Source organism: Ips typographus, linkage group LG3 (assembly GCF_016097725.1).
Source record: "Ips typographus isolate SLU linkage group LG3, UJ_Ityp_2.0, whole genome shotgun sequence".
In the NCBI taxonomy this organism is placed as follows: Eukaryota; Metazoa; Arthropoda; class Insecta; order Coleoptera; family Curculionidae; genus Ips; species Ips typographus.
Window position 1 is genome coordinate 6,442,619 of NC_138424.1, and position 20,078 is coordinate 6,462,696.

At 34.1% G+C, this 20,078-nt stretch overlaps 1 protein-coding gene and 1 long non-coding RNA gene across 3 annotated transcripts in view; one reads left to right on the forward strand and one right to left on the reverse strand.

The window, feature by feature from the left end:
• The window catches only part of LOC145726647 (uncharacterized), a 217,973-nt gene that overhangs the window by 167,020 nt on the left and 30,875 nt on the right, over positions 1–20,078 (forward strand). The window lies entirely within an intron of this gene.
• Positions 13,512–14,880, reverse strand: LOC145726599 (uncharacterized). The gene is made up of 2 exons (XR_014177628.1): positions 14,367–14,880; positions 13,512–14,264 (listed from the first exon to the last, which is right to left on the reverse strand). It is a non-coding gene; the product is annotated as an uncharacterized LOC145726599 (long non-coding RNA).

Sequence of the window (20,078 nt, forward strand, 5' to 3'; positions counted from 1 at the left end):
GTTAAATTCTGACTTTGAACTCAAAATTTAGTTAAATTCTGACTTTGAACTCGGAATTTAGTCAAATTCCGACTTCCAACTCAGAATTTACATTGTCACATTGCAAAAGCTCTTCAAACCAAATTAGACAAAATTTTTCAGTTTGGCAACATTGCAAACATTCCTCGAAGCAAATTAGTAAAATTTGTTAACTTTGACTACATTGCAAACACACTTCAAAGAAATTAGTCGGACTTGTCAGTTCGGTTACATTACAAATACTCTTCGAACCAAAATTGTAGAACTTGTTAGTTTGATAACATTGCAAGGACACTTTTGAACCAAATTTCCAAATTTTGTCAGTTAGGCAACATTGCAAACAGTCTTTGATCTAAATTAGGAGAGTTTGTTATATTGGCAACATTGCAAGCAGACACACTTCAAAGAAATTAGTTGAACTTGTCAGTTTGGACAGATTGGAAACACTCTTCAAACCAAAATTGTAAAATTTGTCAGTTTGATAACATTGCATATACACTTCAACCCAAATTAGTAAAATTAGTCAGTTTGGCAACATTGCAAACACTCTTTGATCTTAATTAGTAGAATTTGTTAATTTGGCAACATTGCAAAAACACTTTTCGAACCAAAATAGTAGAATTTGTCAGTTTGACAACATTGCAACTAAATTCCGAGTTTGAAGTCGGAATTTAGTTAATTTCCGAGTTCGTAGTCGGAATTTAGTTAATTTCTGAGTTTGAAGTAAAAATTTAAGAAAAATAATGTCTGTGGCCCTTCTACGCCTTCGTAGACTACTAATGTATTGAACTACTGGGTAGTAAATAACGCAAAGTAAATCTGTCACAGAGTATAAAAAATAAAACAAAGCCGGTTTCAATCAGTCCCACAAAGCTTATAACCCTCCCAAATAAAATCGGTAAACTGTCCATTATAGCGTTAATAAATAGCCTCGACAAGTTGGTTATTTGAATCCATTTTGTAGCGGTTTTCAGTACAGTACAGCCATTATTGCCCCGTTAGAAATAAAAGTAACGATTATTTGAGGGACTGTCGTTTGAAATTCTGTTCATCTGACTCAGAAGTGTCTCGTATTTACATTCCATACACGTAAAAAGTAGAGAAACTGGTCCCTTCAACTAAAGAAAGGGAGCTTACCCAATTGGGCAGTAACAAGTTTGAAATTGCATTATCTTGTTTTGTGACTTATTTTAAAGTCATCGATCATTTTCACTCCAAACTAGATTTTGTAAATTTAAAAGAAAAAAACGACAATCAAATGGAAAAGTCGCTTTTCAAAATTACTTTATTAAAACGATTATCTCCCCCTTTAATAACGCAATTTTTCTCTTCAATTACGCCTTAAAAGTCTTATCTGGAAAAATCCCCGTCGTTATAAAAGTCCGGGCCGAGACTGGCTTACGCTTAAGCATTCTCTGCATTAACGTTATACAAATTAAATTGGCCTGCTTTAGTTGAAATTCAATTCTTTTGGTAAGTGTCAAAAGCGTTCTTTACTGTGTTTTTGATGGAAGCGGAGCAGCAAAATAACAATTATTGTCTTATATCATCAATAAGATTTACCTAATAGGCGTGTCAAAGCTAAAGGGCTCAGTAAGAGAGTAAGCGTAATGCAATTTTGTAAATCAACATGTACCATCCCTTCGGTGAATATATTACCTGTACTGATGGCAGCTCTCGACACTCACTTGAGGGAATAAAATTAGAGAGGCAAAGGAGTGAACGCACCCCTTCAAAATTGTCGATTAGTTGTTTGAGATCTCGTAGAGGAATTTACTGCTGGGGTGCTTTCGTTTGACTTAGAGGCAAGTTAGAGCGTGCAATTATTTGCCAATTTATTTTACTGCAACTTAAAATCCCATTACAGTATCACTAACGTTCCGAAAAATTCGAGAAACAACAAAAGAAAAAGAGTGTTTTCGTTCAGGTAAATGTATAAATCCCGAACACGAAACTCAACACTTAAATCAATGTAGAACCCTAAATCGATAACCGGCAATCTGAAAGGAACATTTCGAAGAAAATCCACCAATTGTCGTAACGAATGAACTAGCGGCCTGACCCTAAGCCTCAGATTTTTCCGCTGTTATTTTTCCCATAAGAATATATTTGGGTCAGAGGAATTTCCCAGTGACGTACTTTCGCACAATTGATCATCAGTATATCGATACCACTTAATAAAACCCAGAAAACGTTTTTCCTGTTAGTATCCAATTCAAACGATTCTATGGTTGCACATTGAAATCAACAGTAATCACCATTAGTTTTTTTGTAATATTTGAATGTCCTGCCACTGTTTCAATCCCGAGGAACTTATCTTTCTATACTTTAAAGATTTATATCAATCTATTAGGGGTCAGACCTTTTCTTTTACGGCCCGAGTAAGTTGGATGTATGTGTACACCGACGCCGAGATTCCGGATATTACGACCTAGGAAATTGCTTGTTTAAGGCTCGAGGTATTCCTTCCCTTTAAAATTCCAGTATGTTTTATGGTCGCCAGAAGATAGGTTAAGTTAGGTTGAGGTGAGCATTGCTTAAAACAAGCAGAAAGTAAGTCCACGTTTATCACTAATATAATATGAGCAGAGAAAAACTGGAATACATACCCATATCAGTGTTGACTCAACTAGATATTATTATTAATTCAACTTTAAGTATCCTATTAAAAAATATGTCAAGCGAATGTATTACAAATTCATACCATGAATTGTCTCTTTCATTTTGATTTTGAAACCGTGTATAGTAAAGCCCTAACAAGCAACACCTTTCACAAAGTTTCCAGTTAGCTCAATTACATTAGTCTTATAACAAAAACTGCAGCTTCAAATGTCAGCTGTAGAATATCAGTTCTGGAAAAACCTTAGATGTCAATTTAACAGTTCAGTTAATATCAGATTATTGTGACGTTTTTATCAATGTTTCGTTAACAGAGTCGGTTTATATAGAGGAATGTTCAAAATGCCGTTCAGGTATAATGAAAAGGATCATATTTGAATGTGCTAAGCTAAAGACCTCTAAATGCTACTGAGAACTTTCTGAAAAATTCCAAAGCACTCTACAATTGTCTTAAACTTTTCCAGAACTGTTTTCAACTGTTAGAAGCCTCTATGACCATTTTGAAAGTTCCATAGACCTCTAAATGCTGTTCAGAACCTCCTGAAAAGTCTCAGAGCTTTCTACAACTGTCTCAAACCTTCCCAGACTTGTTTTAAATTTTCAGAGGCCTCTAAGACCATTTTGAAAGTTCCATAGACCTCCAAATGCTATTGAGAACCTTCTAAAGAGTGCCAGAGGCTTCTACTAGTGTCTTAAACCTTTCCAGACTTATTTTAAATTGTCAGAGGCTTCTAAGACCACTTTGAAAATTCCATAGACTTCTAAATGCTATTGAGAACGTTCTAAAGAGTGTCAGAACCGTCTACAACTATCTTAAACCTTTCCATACTTGTTTTAAATTTTCAGAGGCTCTAGGACCATTTTGAAATTTCTATAGACCTCTAAATGCTATTCAGAACCTTCTGAAAAGGCTCAGAGCCTTCTACAACTGTCTCAAACCTTCCCAGACTTGTTTTAAATTTTCAAAGGCCCCTAACACCATTTTCAAAGTTCCATAGACCTCTAAATGCTATTGAGAACCTTCTAAAGAGTGCCAGACGCCTCTACTAGTGTCTTAAACCTTCCCAGACTTATTTTAAATTGCCAGATGCTTCTAAGACCACTTTGAAAATTCCATAGACTTCTAAATGCTATTGAGAACCTTCTAAAGAGTGTCAGAACCTTCTACAACTATCTTAAACCTTTCCATACTTGTTTTAAATTTTCAGGGGCTCTAGGACCATTGTGAAAGTTCCATAGACCTCTAAATGCTATTCAAAACCTTCCATACTTTTTTAATTTTTCAGAGGCCTCTAAGACCATTTTGAAATTTCTATAGACCTCTAAATGCTATTCAGAACCTTCTGAAAAGGCTCAGAGCCTTCTACAATTGTCTCAAACCTTCCCAGACTTGTTTTAAATTTTCAAAGGCCCCTAACACCATTTTGAAAGTTCCATAGACCTCTAAATGCTATTGAGAACCTTCTAAAGAGTGTCAGAACCTTATACAACTATCTTAAACCTTTCCATACTTGTTTTAAATTTTCAGAGGCCTCTAGGATCATTTTGAAAGGTCTGTAGACCTCTAAATGCTATTGAGAACCTTCTAAAAAGTGCCAGAGACCTCTATAAGTGTCTTAAACCTTTCCAGACTTGTTTTAAATTCCCAGAGGCCTTTAGGACCATTTTGAAAGTTTCATAGACCTCTAAATGCTATTGCGAACCTTCTAACGAGTCTCAGAGCCTTCTACAACTGTCTCAAACCTTCCTAGACTTATTTTAAATTGTTAGAGGCTTCTAAGACCACTTTGAAAGTTCCATAGACTTCTAGACATACGTTTTTTGCTGCTAATTGTGACGCAACGGTCACAAGAAGAAGAAGACAGAAGTGACTGAATCTACTTTATGTTTAAAAATCAATATTTTATCACTGTTGGCGTGATGAGGGGTCACTTGTCTATAGTCCATAGCATACAGGATTTTTGTGTGTATGAAAAGTAATTGAAAAGTCTTAGTACTGGATTTTCATTCACTCTGTATTATGATTGAACTTTCAGTTTGCAAAAATTCTCGGTCATTTTAGTCACAATAAAAGTTTGACTGATGTTAAGTCAGTTACAGCTCTACATCTTACAAAAATTGAGTTGGGGTGCGTTAAGTTTTTAAAAGAGACCCTGTACGTTAGACTGAACAACTGAGCAACCCTCCTATTGAGAACGATTCATCTTTTCTTTCTGCTATTGTTTTCGTTTAGGCAGGTCGATTCGATGTCGTTTTCGGAACACAAGAACAATAAACGCCCCCGCGGCGATAATGAAGCGACCGGTTGCCAGAAGTGACGATAAAATATTATTTTTACTTTTCCCGAAGTATTCCGGAGCAACCGTGGGAGGTCAGTTAGTGCCCGGATAAAACACGCTCTGATACTAAAACCTTGGCAAAAAAGTGTCGTTTTAGCCGTGAGATTAAAATATTAATCGTGACACGGGTGGAATATAACAAGTTTCACAAAAATGGAACAGTAAAAGTTGCATTTCAACCTCGACGTGCCGTTTAAATTTTTAAAAAGGACACGGCTGAAGCGAAATGTAAAGTTCAGCGGGTGGCCATTTTGAAGGATTTGAGAAAGGTCGATCGCCTCGAAATTGTGTTAGGCCAAATAAGACCCAGCGCTCGTTTAAGTGCCTCAATTAATTTTGGGGAAAAGTTCCAGACCTAGAAAAACTTTCAAACACACAAACATATTTTATTCTCCAGCTTAATTTGGGCTTAAACTTTTTATTCTGGTTGTCTAGACACGCAGAAATACAAACGATTTGATCATTACCCAAAAAGCTATTTGATTTACTTTTGAACTTGTGTTTAAATATTTTGTAGTGAATGAAATCATTGTGTTTGCTTCAAACTTTGCTGCTGGGTGTTCCGTAAAGAATGCGCCAAAAAGATTCTGATGTTATTTTCAGCTAAAACTTTTTTATAGGACATCCTAGTAGAATTTAGAGTAACACATGAGATCAATTATTTTTACGAAGAAAAGGTACTCATTTGAAATCGATAGAACGAGCCAATTCGGTAATTTCCGACATTTAACAATTTGTAAACCTAATGGATGGGATGCTGATTAAATACGAGTACACCAAAATTTCATGGAATTACGATGCTATTTACAATAATTATTAAATAAATTTTAGAAATAAAGAAAAACTTTGACACATTGTATATCGAAGAGGAGCAACATTTTATTAAAGCATGTTTCGTGGAATCATAATATTTTGACGTCTAGAATCTAACCTTGCTTTTTGGCGAATTCTTTTCGCAAATTATTGTGTTTGTGCAATTAACCCAAGACCATATTATTTACATTTTGATTAAATCTTATAACTTAAATATTGTTACATTCTTACTTTATATTTCCAAAACTACTCAATTAAATTTATATTTTCTTGACGATTTAAAGTTGGTTAAATGCATCAGGGAGTTTACAAAAGCAAGAAAAAACATTTTCTGATATGAGTAAATTAATATTGTTTTGAGGACTGAAAATGTCACAAAAAATGGTAAATATCTCAGGAACATGCCGGGTGTCCCTGAGAAGTGGCTCGCCCCTACAACTTTTTTATTTTTTAACCGATTCAAATAAAATTTGGAGGTTATGTATAAGATATTAAACTATCAATGGAGGCATCGAACGATTTTCTAGTGCTTCCGTTTTAACCGAAAATGACGTCATAATCAAAAATTTAAATTTAAAGACACCCTGATATTTTTTGATATTCGGATTCTGCTTATCATTCCGCATCCAACCATACCCATTTTGTCATATTTTGACTGAAGTTTTTTGAAAAAAAGAAAAAAAAAATTGATCTAGTGGGCTGTGAGTTCAATCAAATGTTAAATTTCCGGTCGAGGACTTCATAAAAAATAAAGTTTTCGTATTTTGTTCATAAATTTGTTCATAATTTACAACGGAATTGCAAGTTTCTAGTTTTTGAGAGAAAATTTGATTTTTTCAAATGGCAACATGGCGGCTCACGAGTTTAGTAAAAATAGCATATTTTTAGCAACATTTTGGTACCAAACACTTTGGTGTTTTCTATTTGCCATTTTCCAAATATTAGACAAAAAAGATGCACCATGCAAAATTTATATCCATAATCAACCTCATTCAAAATAAGACAAAATGGGTATGGTTGGATGCGGAATGACAAGCAGAATCCGAATACCAAAAAATATACAGGGTGTCCTATTTAAATTTTTGATTATGACGTCATTTCCGGTTAAACCGGAAATGCTAGAAAATCGTTCAATGCCTCCATTAGTGTAGTTTAATGTCTTATACATAACGTCCAAATTTTATTTGAATCGGTTAAAAAATAAAAAAGTTATAGCCTATAATTCGAAGTAGAATCCGAAAATACAAAAATATACCGGATGTCCCGTTTAAAAAAAGCATTTGACATTGAAAAGTGTTAGAAAATATTTTTAAAATACAGCGCAAATCAAATTTATCTTAATTCTAAATTTCTTTAAATATTTGATCTGTATACAGTTTTAGAACAGTTTGGGTGGCTAACCCTGTGTAAGTTACTACTAGAACTAATATTGTTACCATAATAAAACCGAAAAAAAAAACAATCAAGTTTAGTAAATCGGGAAATATGGTAATAAAAGTAAAGCACCATGTAAATCCCTCACTGGTTGTTTTACCTAAACAAAAAACCTTTCAGATAACCGAAGATGGTCAAAAGCAGTAAAAATCTAGGTCAATAAGGTCGATAAAGCGTCCATAAGGGAGATCCAGGAAAACATTATCGAACTCGCCCTGTTTCTTTTAACCCTCAACTTAAACAACGCAAAAAACTTTCATAGAACGATATTAAAAGTTTCCGCGACACTGTTTGCCCATCATATTAGTCGCGTGGATAAATCCCACGAGAACGTTTTAATTTCCTAGTAAAGTTAATCTTGTCGACATTCCCAAATACAGATCTACTGCCCTTCGATAGAGAGTGACGACTCAACGAAATCGAGGTAACTTAGAATAATTGACAATTTACGCACCCTACCTTCTAAACGAGCGAACCGGGCCCATTTTCAAATTGATTTTGTTCTTCTTCGCACCTTTTTGGAATATTAAACACTCCGGCAATCAGCGAAAGAGGATTCCGAATAGTGTAACCTGCGGATCGAATCGATGTCTCTTCAATGACAAAGCCATAAATTATGTCAAACTAGTGTATTCTTTTCTGTTTTATATATAGAAAACACATTTTTATTAGGGTGTTTGATCGATTCCACTGTGAAATGACATATTAGATGGTAAAAGAGACACTAAAACGAGTTGTAGGAAGTTAAAATAGGTCTCGAGCACTTTTAAGTTTGAAAAAGGCCCCCAAGAACAGCGAGATAACCTTCTCGGTTTCCCGGCTCCTTTTTTCTTTTGCCCGAATCCTTTCTGCCGAATATAATGGCGAGTTTCCGAAGCTAATTTTCTCCGAGCCCTTGGCTCCTAATGCGGCCGTATGATTTATGCGATTTTTTCTGCGTGTGTTTCACTTTTCATAACCGTCACTTGTCAAGTTAGATAGTTTTCTATGCCATGAAAAAGGAAAATATAATAAATTTCCCCGAGCCCGTTCTCGAGATTCCATTCTTGGTGTGCGCGAACTGATTTTTTATTTACGATAAAAAAGCCATATTTTATACATCCCGGAAATTCGAGTCGGAGTGCTCTCTGTTTACCTTTTATTTATTGGATGTGTAACAGTTTAGGGTTGAAGTAGGTGTAGGTTAATGCATATTAGCGACACGTGGCATATAAAAAAAAAACATTGAAAAATTTGTTGGAAAATATAGAATTATTCGTTTGAATGACATAACAGAATGAAGTGAAAAAAGATAAAATAGCAAAGTAGAAGAAAGTATGAAGTAGAAGATGATAGAAGTTTTACAAAAACCCAAATGTTGTCTATTCTATTAAATAACAATGTGTCTTGAAAATAACCATTTTTCAAGAAAATTATTATTTTTTTTATAGAAAAGATAAACGTTTGTAGGGATATCAAGTGTTTTCCATTATAGTTAATTTTAGTAGGGTTGTATATGTAGTTATTAGTATGTTAATAGTATTACTTCATAAACTTTAAAGGTAATGAAAAAATATGGTACGTGGAGGTGGTATAAAAGTTGTTTTTTTCTTTTTGGTTGTTGATTGACAAGAGAGACTTTTAATGAGAGCTGGAAAGTCAATTTTCTAAAAGTTCAAGGAAAATCACAGTATTGAAGATCACGAAATCTTAGAAAGCTAATTCCTTCCGGATCTGGAGTCACTGGGTGTAATATCAAGAGCTACCAGACCAGCTCCTGTACCAAAAATTATTGCACGTTGTCCAGTGAAGCCGATTTTGAAGAGGGTCGGTTCCAGAAGTGGTTGAATTTGTAACCAAGGAGGCCTCCGGGCTGTTATCGAGGAGCAGCCCTCTGCAGTTAGGTAGAAAGTAAGATAGGTTTAGTTATTTACCAGAAAAATAACTTGGCATCCCTAAAATAGGTTTTTATTAAAATAAATATATATTTTATTTTTTTTTATTTATTTAAATTTTCCTTATTTACTGCAACAGAATGAATGGTCAGGGTGAATCTGATGCCAGTTGTGATGGTATTATCATGCAGGTTGGAAAAGAAGTGGATTTGGGTGAATCTCGTCTTCAACTTCATGATAATAATAACCATGACAGATGCTTAGTCTATTTGTGCTACTTCAATTGTTTTTTACCTACAAGCTACAAGTAGGACAAGAATGAAACTAAAAAGGAATGATGTAACAGTGTAAAAGGAAGATGAATGTTTTGAATTTGATAAAGAAATTGGAATAAAAAGTACGAGTGCAAAAATATAATGTTTTTTAAATTTCTATCAAAAGTAAAACTTGCTAACATTTATAACATTTATAGTTTATTTCGCTAGAAACTATGAACGTTGCTATTGGATGTAATAATCTCCACCTTTTTTTTTTTGACTTTTGACATGATTTATGACGTTGACTTCCCAATTGGGATTAAGTTGACTTTAGTTTATGTTCGATTAACTTCAAAACTATAGTATTGTTAGACAGTTTCAATGACGTTTGATAGAGAACGATACAGATAAAGCAGACATCCTCTTAATATTAGTTATTTTATTGAAATTAACTGTATTAGTTTAGTTTATTAAGGGTTTTATTTATTCTCTATATTTTCATATGAATATTATTATGCTTATGAGTAACAACCGAACAAACTATTGCTTTATCCTTCCTGACAAAGCAAACATTTATCGTTCATTGATCAATAGCTTACTACATCATCGTGACAGGCTTTTTGAACAATGAAGTTTTTCTATACTAATTTTTTTTTAGCTTAAAGTAACTATTTTGAAATATAAAAAATTACGTGTACTTATTGTTTTTTTCTTGGTTTTTCTGCATAAAAATAAAATTAAAAAAATTATGAAAGACCATCATTACATAAGTCTACATGTGCAGCAATTGAGTAAATCTCACAACAGTAGCTAGTTTCTGATTGGCCAAGAAAACAAATTACATTTTGACTTATTTCAGTAAACTAATTTTTAGGTTATGATAAACCCCGTCCCTGTATACATTCAACATTTGATCCCCCCCTGTACGCCTGGGGTGTAGAGTGCTGATATACTTGATGCGTATGTGAATGATTTTCAAGTACCCCAGGGGGGACAACAAGTGTTCGCGTTTTAGCGGCTAGATTGAATTTCAGATTAAACCCCCGTTGTTTTCCGATGCGAAAATAACGCTGTCAAAAGCTATGTTTCAAAGCATTAGAATCGCTCAGCCACAGTCATCTAACGGTATCCAGTTTGTATGTGTTGTCGTTTGTCCCATAATCGATAAGCGATTCGCGCAAGATAAAAATAACGTTTCTAATTTAATACGTTTTATCCTTGGTTGGTTGACGTAAACTATGAAAAGGTGTCCTTTTAACGGCACTATTGGGTCAACCAGATAAGAATCGTTTTAATTTATGTCCGTACAGTCATTCCGGTATGAGGAGTTCGTAAATGGAACATTGATTGATGTTTCCTTTCATTAAAACTACATTAATGGGAGGATGTTTTCCTTTGTGCAGTGTCTAGTTTAGTTGTTTGCAGTTATTGTTAAATCAATTGCAAATGCTTTATTGCCTAAAGGTTTAAATTAACAAAACCAAACATATAGTATAACAATAACTATTTATGTAACCAGTTAAGAATAGTCCAGTTTTGTATAATAGGTGCTGCAATTGGATTTAAAAATTACTGTTATTCAGCTTTATAGTAGTTAGTACTTGCTATGTTTTTTCTAAAAAAACAGACCTGGTATTTTAATTTATTATAAGAAGCCTGTCACACATCCATTCATAGATGTTATGATATATCAACTCTGAATCGATTTTAAGGATATCATATAGAGACATTCTGGGCGAATGTCTTTTTATGGCAAAAACCACCACATTTCCACATCTCATTTTTTTTCTATATCCTTGTAGAATTAACTCAAATTAATATTTTTTACAAAAAAAAATTGAACTGAGGCTTCTGTCTTTGGAGATGCCGCCAAAAATTAATTTTTACTTTTTTAACCTGGTTTATGGAAAACTGAAAACTTAGAAAGGCTCGTGTTATTGACGAAAATTAATTGAGACCTAAAATTTTGATTAATCTTTCCTAACAAAGCTGAATTAGAGGAGACTTATTATCATTAATAAAAATTAGCTTGAGAGTAACAAAACTTCCAGTACAAAAATATATCAATAAAGAAAAAAGTTTTATCCAACAAAACTGTATTTAAGTATTGACACAGTAAACGTATGAAAAGTAGGCAGTGACAAACAAAATTATTCACGAGTGGACGTGTATAAATAGTAAAAAAAAACTTTGGAATATAAACGAATAATTTATGGACGAAATTCCATTTTCAGGTATTATTTGAACACATGCTCGCCTTCCGACAAACTAATTATTTAAAAGCAATTCAGTAGCAGTTCGAAATATTGTCCCTATATGATGTAATTATAAATCTGAATGTACAGTTTTATTGGTGTTATTCCGACTGTCGAGATTTTAATGAGGATTTAAATATATTTGTCCTGGATTGATTAAAATTACTATTGCTAATTATAGCTGTATGCAAAAATAATTATATTTCGATTCTATTCAGGATATTACGCGCGCAATGAACCTAAACGAGTAGGTTTTAGTTTATATTACCGTTATTAAATTGGGCTTATTTAATGAAATGGTTTGGTAAAAAAATTATGAAATCTCTTTGATTTACAACAACTAAAAAACCACTACTCTACAAGCTATTTTGTGTTCTATCTTGTCCAATACGTATCAATCTCAAATAGATCCAACACGTAAAGCCATAGTAATTTCGGCTTTTGCAGCGAGTTACAAGCGTCGCCTTAACAGCATTTACAAGAACTTTTTAAAAGTTACAGTCCACTCTGAAATAAGTTTGTCGGAACTTCTATGTTAGTGACGTCGCGACGCCATCCAGACGTAGGCAGCGTCTCGATTAGTTGCTCAATTAGAGCGAATGATAAACTAATAGATTCTCGGGAAGGGGCGTTAAAATTTAATTTGTTTAATGCCCTCCCGGCGCCAAATTGTTCTACATTTCACACAAATCCAATCACAGTACTTTGGAGAATCTTTTAAAACACTTTACATACAATGGGTCAAATTGTGTAAACGTTTGACAAGAATATAATTTGCCATCTCGGCCAAAATGAGCGAAACCTCGGTCGACGATAATTAATGATCTATTAAAGTAAATCGGCTTTGCTTATCGCACAATGCACGATAATATCAAAAGGATTCTCGTGTCGCTTAATCGTTTACATGATGTTCATTTGAAACTGCGGCCGCATCAAACACGGCTCGCCAAAATGGTGGTTAATTAAATCTAGTTTAATTAACATTGCGGAGTCACGAGAGGGGGCGCTTTAGTCGGATCTGGTTAACGGGGCACGCGAAATAAAACAACGTAGAAGTGTTTCGATGGCATATTGATATATTGGTAAATTATTTTTAAATAAATTATCAGAAAAGTAGTTTCAGAGCTTACTTCTTAAAAAGTAACCTAATTCAGACTTGTGGAAAGCGTCTTTTCCACACTCGAATGCTTGGCCGAAAATAACTCCACCAGTTACTCCATAGGTTGCGTACAAAATTTTTTATAAAATCGACTTGTTTGATGACAAAAGCACAGCAAACATCTCTCTTGTCCTTTTTGCTCTCGGGAGAGCATGGTGACATCATGTTTCTATTGCTCGGATCGTATTTCTCCATCCTGCTCTGTCCTGAGCTGCAAGAGAAGCTTCTGGCAGACCGTGACCAATGATTTCTTTGGTTTTATCCACCCAGCGCGTCGGATACCTTCCTCGTGGTCGTTTACCATTAATCTTCCCTCCACAATAAGTTTTTCCAGCCCATTCGTTCTCCTTGAGATGTGTCCAAAATATCGTAGGTATGATTGATTTATCCTGGTTGATAGCCTTGTGGTGACTTTTAGTTTCTTAAGAATTGACACGTTAGTACGATGTTCTGTGTATGATATTTGCAGCATTCTTCTGTAGGCCCACATTTCATCTATTATTCTTCGATTGGCCATTTTTAAAGTCCAGGTCTCAGAGGCATATGTGGCAATAGGAAAGATCAAGGAATAATTTCAGTTTGTTGCGTTGAGATATTGCAGAGTCTTTCCATATTCTAGTTAGTTGTTCTTTTTGTTTAACGTAAGGCCATGTTCTCTACTGATCCTATCCAACTTTCTCATGATTGTAAAAAGTAAAAAAAAAAAGTAAAACGTTTTGCACTAAAAATCAATCAAAAAAGTGTTTTGCACGATTTTATAAAATAACTATTTTTCTAATTTTGACATATAAAGTGGCACTTTTCAAAACTGACAACAGTAACTAGTTACGAAAAGTAACACTTTTAGAAGGAACATAATAATTTAAAAAATCAATTATTGTAAATATTAATTACACAATTTGTACAGTTCGACAAGTTGATGCCCGAATTTGTCGTGCTGTTGCTTGAATTTGTTGTTACAGCAAGTGATTTGGCACTGCTTGTTTCACCAAGAATGCTAGCAGAAATGCTTTTTTGTTTTCAATCGAGTTTTCAACACATCCCTCGGCAACAGAGTTCAATTTCCATCCCCCAGGTTGTTCTATTTTCAACAAATTGGCTCCAGAGTCTGCAAGAAAGGTATCAGACGACCTTCGAAAGCAATGTCTAGTGAATAATCCTGGATTTTTTAAGCCACGTAATTCAGCATTTTTCTTTGGTAACTGGCCAATACTATTAGTACCTACTGATTGTATACTGCATTTGCCATGTAGGTAGTTAATAAAAAATCTGTTGTGGTTCAAATCTTTTGGTAGCATATTAATGTATCTTCTTAGTATATCTACAAAACTGATTCTCTCAATACCTCCTTCCGTTATGACAAATTCACGTGATGTTTTTGTTTTTGTGATTGGAATGTTAACTCAAAAATACGAGTGTTCATCTTCATCTTCATTCCGAAGAAATGTTATTTCTACTTTTCGACAGGCGCCTGCTACACCTACAATAAGGACCACCTGAAATATGAAAATAATAATCTAAGTGATTATATCGAAATTTTATGTAATAGTTTAGGCCTTAGTAATTAGTAATTTTTTATAACAGCCACTTGGAATCACCTGCTTCTTTTAAAAAGTCTGACATGTTTTCTCTAGTAAACACATTAGATTTCTTCGCCTTATACCCATCGCTGCATCTTTTTAAATACGCAATCAAACTGCAATAACCTTTAATGTCTATGGCTTTCTTCCGCTCTCAACATTGAATAAAGTGACCATAATGTTGAAGATTTAAGATACCTCTTTTCCTCGAAGTAAGCAAGCATAACTTTTTCATTTATGTGTTTTACCTTTTTTGATTTAAGCCATATTTCAAATTTTTTGTAAGCTGTATCGTACAGCGACTTAGATCTTTCGGCAATGAGAGTCAGCACAGCTTTTCTTGCAGCCTCTTCGATATCACTCGGTAATTCTGAATCTCAGTTGTTAATTTTTCAGTTAAATTATCGCACCATTAAAAATCTGTCGCAAAATTTCTCGCGATGTTTACAGCATAAACAATATTTGACGTGGCAAAATTTTGATATATTAACAATTCACGCACAAGTCACCATGGATATTTCATTTGGAACAACTGGTGGGGGATTGGAAGGCAGGCATAGATGTTGGATGTGAAACTATAATTTACTTAGTTTGTACCACTTTTAACTATTTACCACCCAAAATTAGAAAAAATTATGTATAAAACACGTTTCGAAAAGGTCTAATTGTGTAACTCATTCAAATTGCAGGAAAGATTCATTTGTTACACAAAATAGCACTTTTCGTAACTGGTTACATCAATAGCTATTTCATCATCAATAAATTTATTAGTTGACACTTTTGGAGCATGAATACCTTTGGTTTTAACAAGAAAATTATGTATTAACATTGAGAATAGGCTTTTATAACGGTTATATGATCTTTTTCAAGTCTTGTTCGACTGCAAATAATGATGTAATCCAATTTACTATAGTCGAACAACATCGTCCAAAGAATGAGCCAAGAAAGGAGACACGTCAACGGGGAAATTTGCGAATTCAGTTCAAACAGCGGCACCAGAAACGGCGACCACTATAAATTCAAGTAATCTAGGTTGTTGTTTGCCGTTCCGATTCCGAAACGTTCCCGACTACGTATGCATGTTTGCAAATCCGAAATTCTTGTACTCTGGATGCACCGCATTCTGTTGGGCATTAGAATCGCGAGATATTTATTTTCCAGAAAGTATTATGTACGCGATTGTGGCGTTTGTTCAGTTTTAGGGAGTGTTGCAGCTGGTAAGTGAAGATTAAGCCCCTATTATCCTGTTGCGATAAGCTCGTGTAACGTTGAAGTCATTAGAGCGTTGAAAAAAAATAGGTTTGTTATGATTCCGAATGGTCCTATAAATCTGCGTTTTTTTGTGTGTTTGCGAGTGCGGTTGGTATTGAAAACATAAATCTCAATTTGAGCAAAATTATACATTCAACCGGCTCCGGAACCAATGAATAGCTTAAAATTAGCCGCAAAACATAACTTTTCCTCGCTTCGTGCGACCAGTCACCAAATTGGAAATACTCTATATTATGTATAATCCGCATGAATGCTTCCTAACTAAGCCGCTTTGCTCCTTTTTGATATGAAACTCTATGAATTTCGTTAGAAGATATTTTCAGATCCGCTTTCCTACACAGTAACTGAGCCAACTTACTAATAAAGCAACTTTGAATTATAGTGCAATATGTATCTTTGTTGCCGAACACACCCCTTTCATTTGTATCATCTATCTCATGACCTTTTTCCGCATGTGTGACTTTAATATTTAATGCCGACTAAAGAGAGAGATATACGATCGATACAGAAAGACAAATGACTCCTATAAATTCGCAAATTCTTGAACGATCCCCTGAAAACGATCTCTTTGACGACACCAAGGGTGGCATTTTGATTTCCCTGGAGGGGTGAGGGGCGAAGGGGGACGCGTCGACGAGGACAAAAGACGAAAGGCGATCGCTATCCCGAACCGATATATTTGCTTCCCTTTGTCACTTGCAGATGTTTTAATCAAGCTGCCCAGGCGGTTCTACAGTGTTGGCGACGTTTCACGCTTTTCCTCAGATTGTCAGTGAAAAACATCACTACAAAGGATGCGGTTTAAATAAGTTAGCAGGGAGAACGGGTGTGGCAAAATACGTCTATTTCTCTCTGTATATTGCTATAAAACTACCACCAGAGAATTTAATTAAGTTCTCCTTTTTCTCATAGTTTCGTACTTTCACAGCTGCGGCCTAATATTTTTAGTACATTTAAATGTTAAAGAGGTTTGTAAAATAAACGATGGTCTGTTTTGAATAAAAGTACAGTTCATTCACAGACTAATAGTGCCGACAAATTTGACAAACTAAAAACTAAGTATGTTTTGTACACTTTGAGTTGGTTTTTCAAGAGAAGAAGTAGCATTTTTGTACTAGGAGGACTACACTGGACAAACAATTTGCTGCTACAATAATTTCACATTTAACAAAATCCTTAAGAAATTTTACACAAACTTTAGGAGTTTTCTGTGTAAAGAAACAGCCTGTAGGAGGAAAGAACATTTTTTGAGTCACTCATTGAAATACCAGATATAACGGAAACTTTTAAGGAGCTATAAATAGTATAAGCCAATTTACCTGGGTAATTGCATCATTGCCATTTTTAACAAAGAAAAGTATAATGAAAAAGTTCTTAAATCCGCCGAAAACAAAATTTAATAAATTGGAGAGAATATGGAAAAAATCCAGGTAACAACAACTACAAACCCGATTTTAGCGATTCTCTAGGTATAATTTGAAAATTAGAGGATTAAATATATCTTTCTTTGATGAATTAGATAAATATTAGCTAAACATCGAGATTTTAAATAAGTGGAAGTTAACAAACTTTAGCTGTACTATAGTTTCCTGGACTTCCGTTCATACTTTCGTTATATTATTATTTATTAATTAATTTTAAAATTACCTATTCTGAACATACAAACAAATTATTGAATTTTATTTTTACAACTTTACAACTGAATGATATTTAATTAACAGTTTTTTTTTCATTTTTAGGTTAGTACCCGCCTGACAATCGTGGTAAGTCCCTAATCTTGGTATCTACCATTCTGGCAACATTGCAACTCTTTAACAGGAATACTACATCTATAGATGTTATGAACGTTACAACTTGTGAAAATCCTCCGTTAAACTAGCGTAAATCTTTGTGATTATATTTGGAACAATTCATTCTTAATTAATTTTTTAAATGGCAGAGGTTCTAACAAGATCAATATCAAGAGAGGTTGAGAGTTTCACAATATTTGAATCTTCCTTTAGAGAATATTCACTTGATATATTGCCTCTTAAAGCAAATGGAATAGAATAACTAACTGTTAACATTCTGTTAATAAACAATAGGTGAAATTTGAAAAGAATTAGTCGTATGTTTTTAAATTTATCTAGAAATTTCAAAAAATTATTTTTGTATCCTTGAATCTGGTATGAGTATCTTCAATACTAAGAGTATCTATTGAATAAAAAGCTGTCGAGAAATTTACGAATATACATTGATATACGCTATACTAAAGCAGTAGAGTACGGCCAGTTGTGTAATATGGTAGAATTTGTTGGTAACTTAACTAAATTACATAGTTATAATTAAATTAATGGTACTCAAAACCTAACAGAAGTAAACAATTTTATTTCACATAATGAAAAAGACATCTTCATATCTATTTGATCTGGATGAGGTGTGGAACAGGATGTAACTCAAGTAGTCTTCTTACGGACTACCTTTTTGCAAGAAACAAAAAATCCTCTTTTGTAGAATTATATAAAAAGAAGACCACTAAAAGAGAATAATTATTTATTACAGCTGATAAAACAAAATGCTATAGAAGAGATGCAGACAGTTAACATATTTTTGACTAAAACTATTTTTTTTTCTCTAAGTTTCTTGGTTTGGTTTTTTAATAAACAGTACCGGTTAAAATTTACGTTTTAACCCAAATTTAAAATTCAGTTTTTATGTTTTTTTATATTGAATTTTATCTTTTATGTAACAACGTCTCAACGATACTAGGGCCATTCGAAAAAATATCTCGTAACACTCATATCGATGTTTACAAGAGTTTTTTTTTCTGAAGGGACTGTTGCAAGCAAAAGTGAACATAAACATGAACAGGGTTACAAGGGTTTTATATTTCTTCTTTATCTATCCAGAATTGGAAAAAAAAACAGAAAAAGAGCAGAAGAACAAACGGTGCTGAATTGTAAACGTCACATGCTTTATTCTCTTAATAATAATAATAATTTAACACAAGCAGTGCAAAACCACAAGAGAAAAACATGTTGGTTTTCTCCCATTTTTGGATTCGTATATAACATTTCTCAAAAAAAATTAATTACTCTTTGATTCATTATTATTGATTGCAAGTAATTACATAAATTAATATATTGTTGTTGAAACTATTTTAGCTTAGTTGCTTAATAAAAAACAGGCACAAAACGGCAGTAGTAGCGCAAATACCACATTAAAATGCTAAATAAAAACCTGAAGTTAGTCGTAAATACTCTGCTTTTCTCGTCTTACTAGTCCCGTAGGAGACATGGGAAACCTAAAATGTGTAACGAATAACCATATCATTATCCGTTACGTTTCTTTACGGCTCTTTGTCGAATAAAAACGTATCTGGGTTTTGAATCTAGTACGGAACTTTGACGCAGTGGCATCACCGAAGATTATTGGAAAAAAAAAATCGTCCCCAACATTACCCCTTAATAAGTGACAAAAGAAAATATATGGACCGTTGTTGCCAACTTTACTGCCGACTTTACGATCGCGTAAATGTCACACTGAAAATTAAGATTCTGGAGGTATTTAATGTTTTATTGCTTTGGTGACGATCATGCAGTAAATTTCCGGACCGAACCAATTTATACGGGCACTATTAACGGTTTTTTTCCTTTCTAGGTTACCGCTTAATTTACCCCCAGAGACATAAAAGATGACGTAAATGAAACCGTTCTTTTAATATTCAGCCCTACGGTGAATGCGTGCACTAATATTTACCCGCGATGACCCTAAAGATTTTCCAGAAAGGTGGCAGAAATCGGTTCTATTATTTTCGCTTTCGGCATTTCCAATATACCAGAACCGCCATTTTTTTCAATTTCGACCCGTTGGTATATATTTACATTCGTATCACGTTCGGCACAAGAAAATAGCGCGTCCCGGACGCCTTTGCGTCGTCTTGTTTGTCCTGGGTACACATGCCATCCGAGGTGTGGTGCGGTTGGTTTAATGCAGGGACGTTCATGTGTGTCCCCGGTTATATTCAATTTATTATTAGGAAATTCGTCTCCCTTGTCACTCCGAATGTTTTACGACCCGTCTTGACAATGTGACATTTTCTAGCGACAAATTGAATTGCAAGGACAATACACCTCGTGCGGATATTATGGGGTGCCAGGTGTCTAGGAGGTGAACCTTTCAGGACCATTCCTAGACCACATATCCATAATAACTTACACCGCATTCTGCTCAATAGTGTCAGATGATTTATGAAATGTGTATTTGACGCTAAGAATAGTAATGTTTGACTGTTTGAAATTAATTATTAGAAAAACACTCAGCTTGGAAATTTTATGTAAATAAACTGCTCACCACCTAAACTGAGACAGTAATTTTTAAAACCATTTCGAAACAACAAACAATAGATTTTAGGCGACATTATGACAAAGTTTTTGTAATAGATAGATAGATAGATAACAGCTTTTATTTAAAACAAAT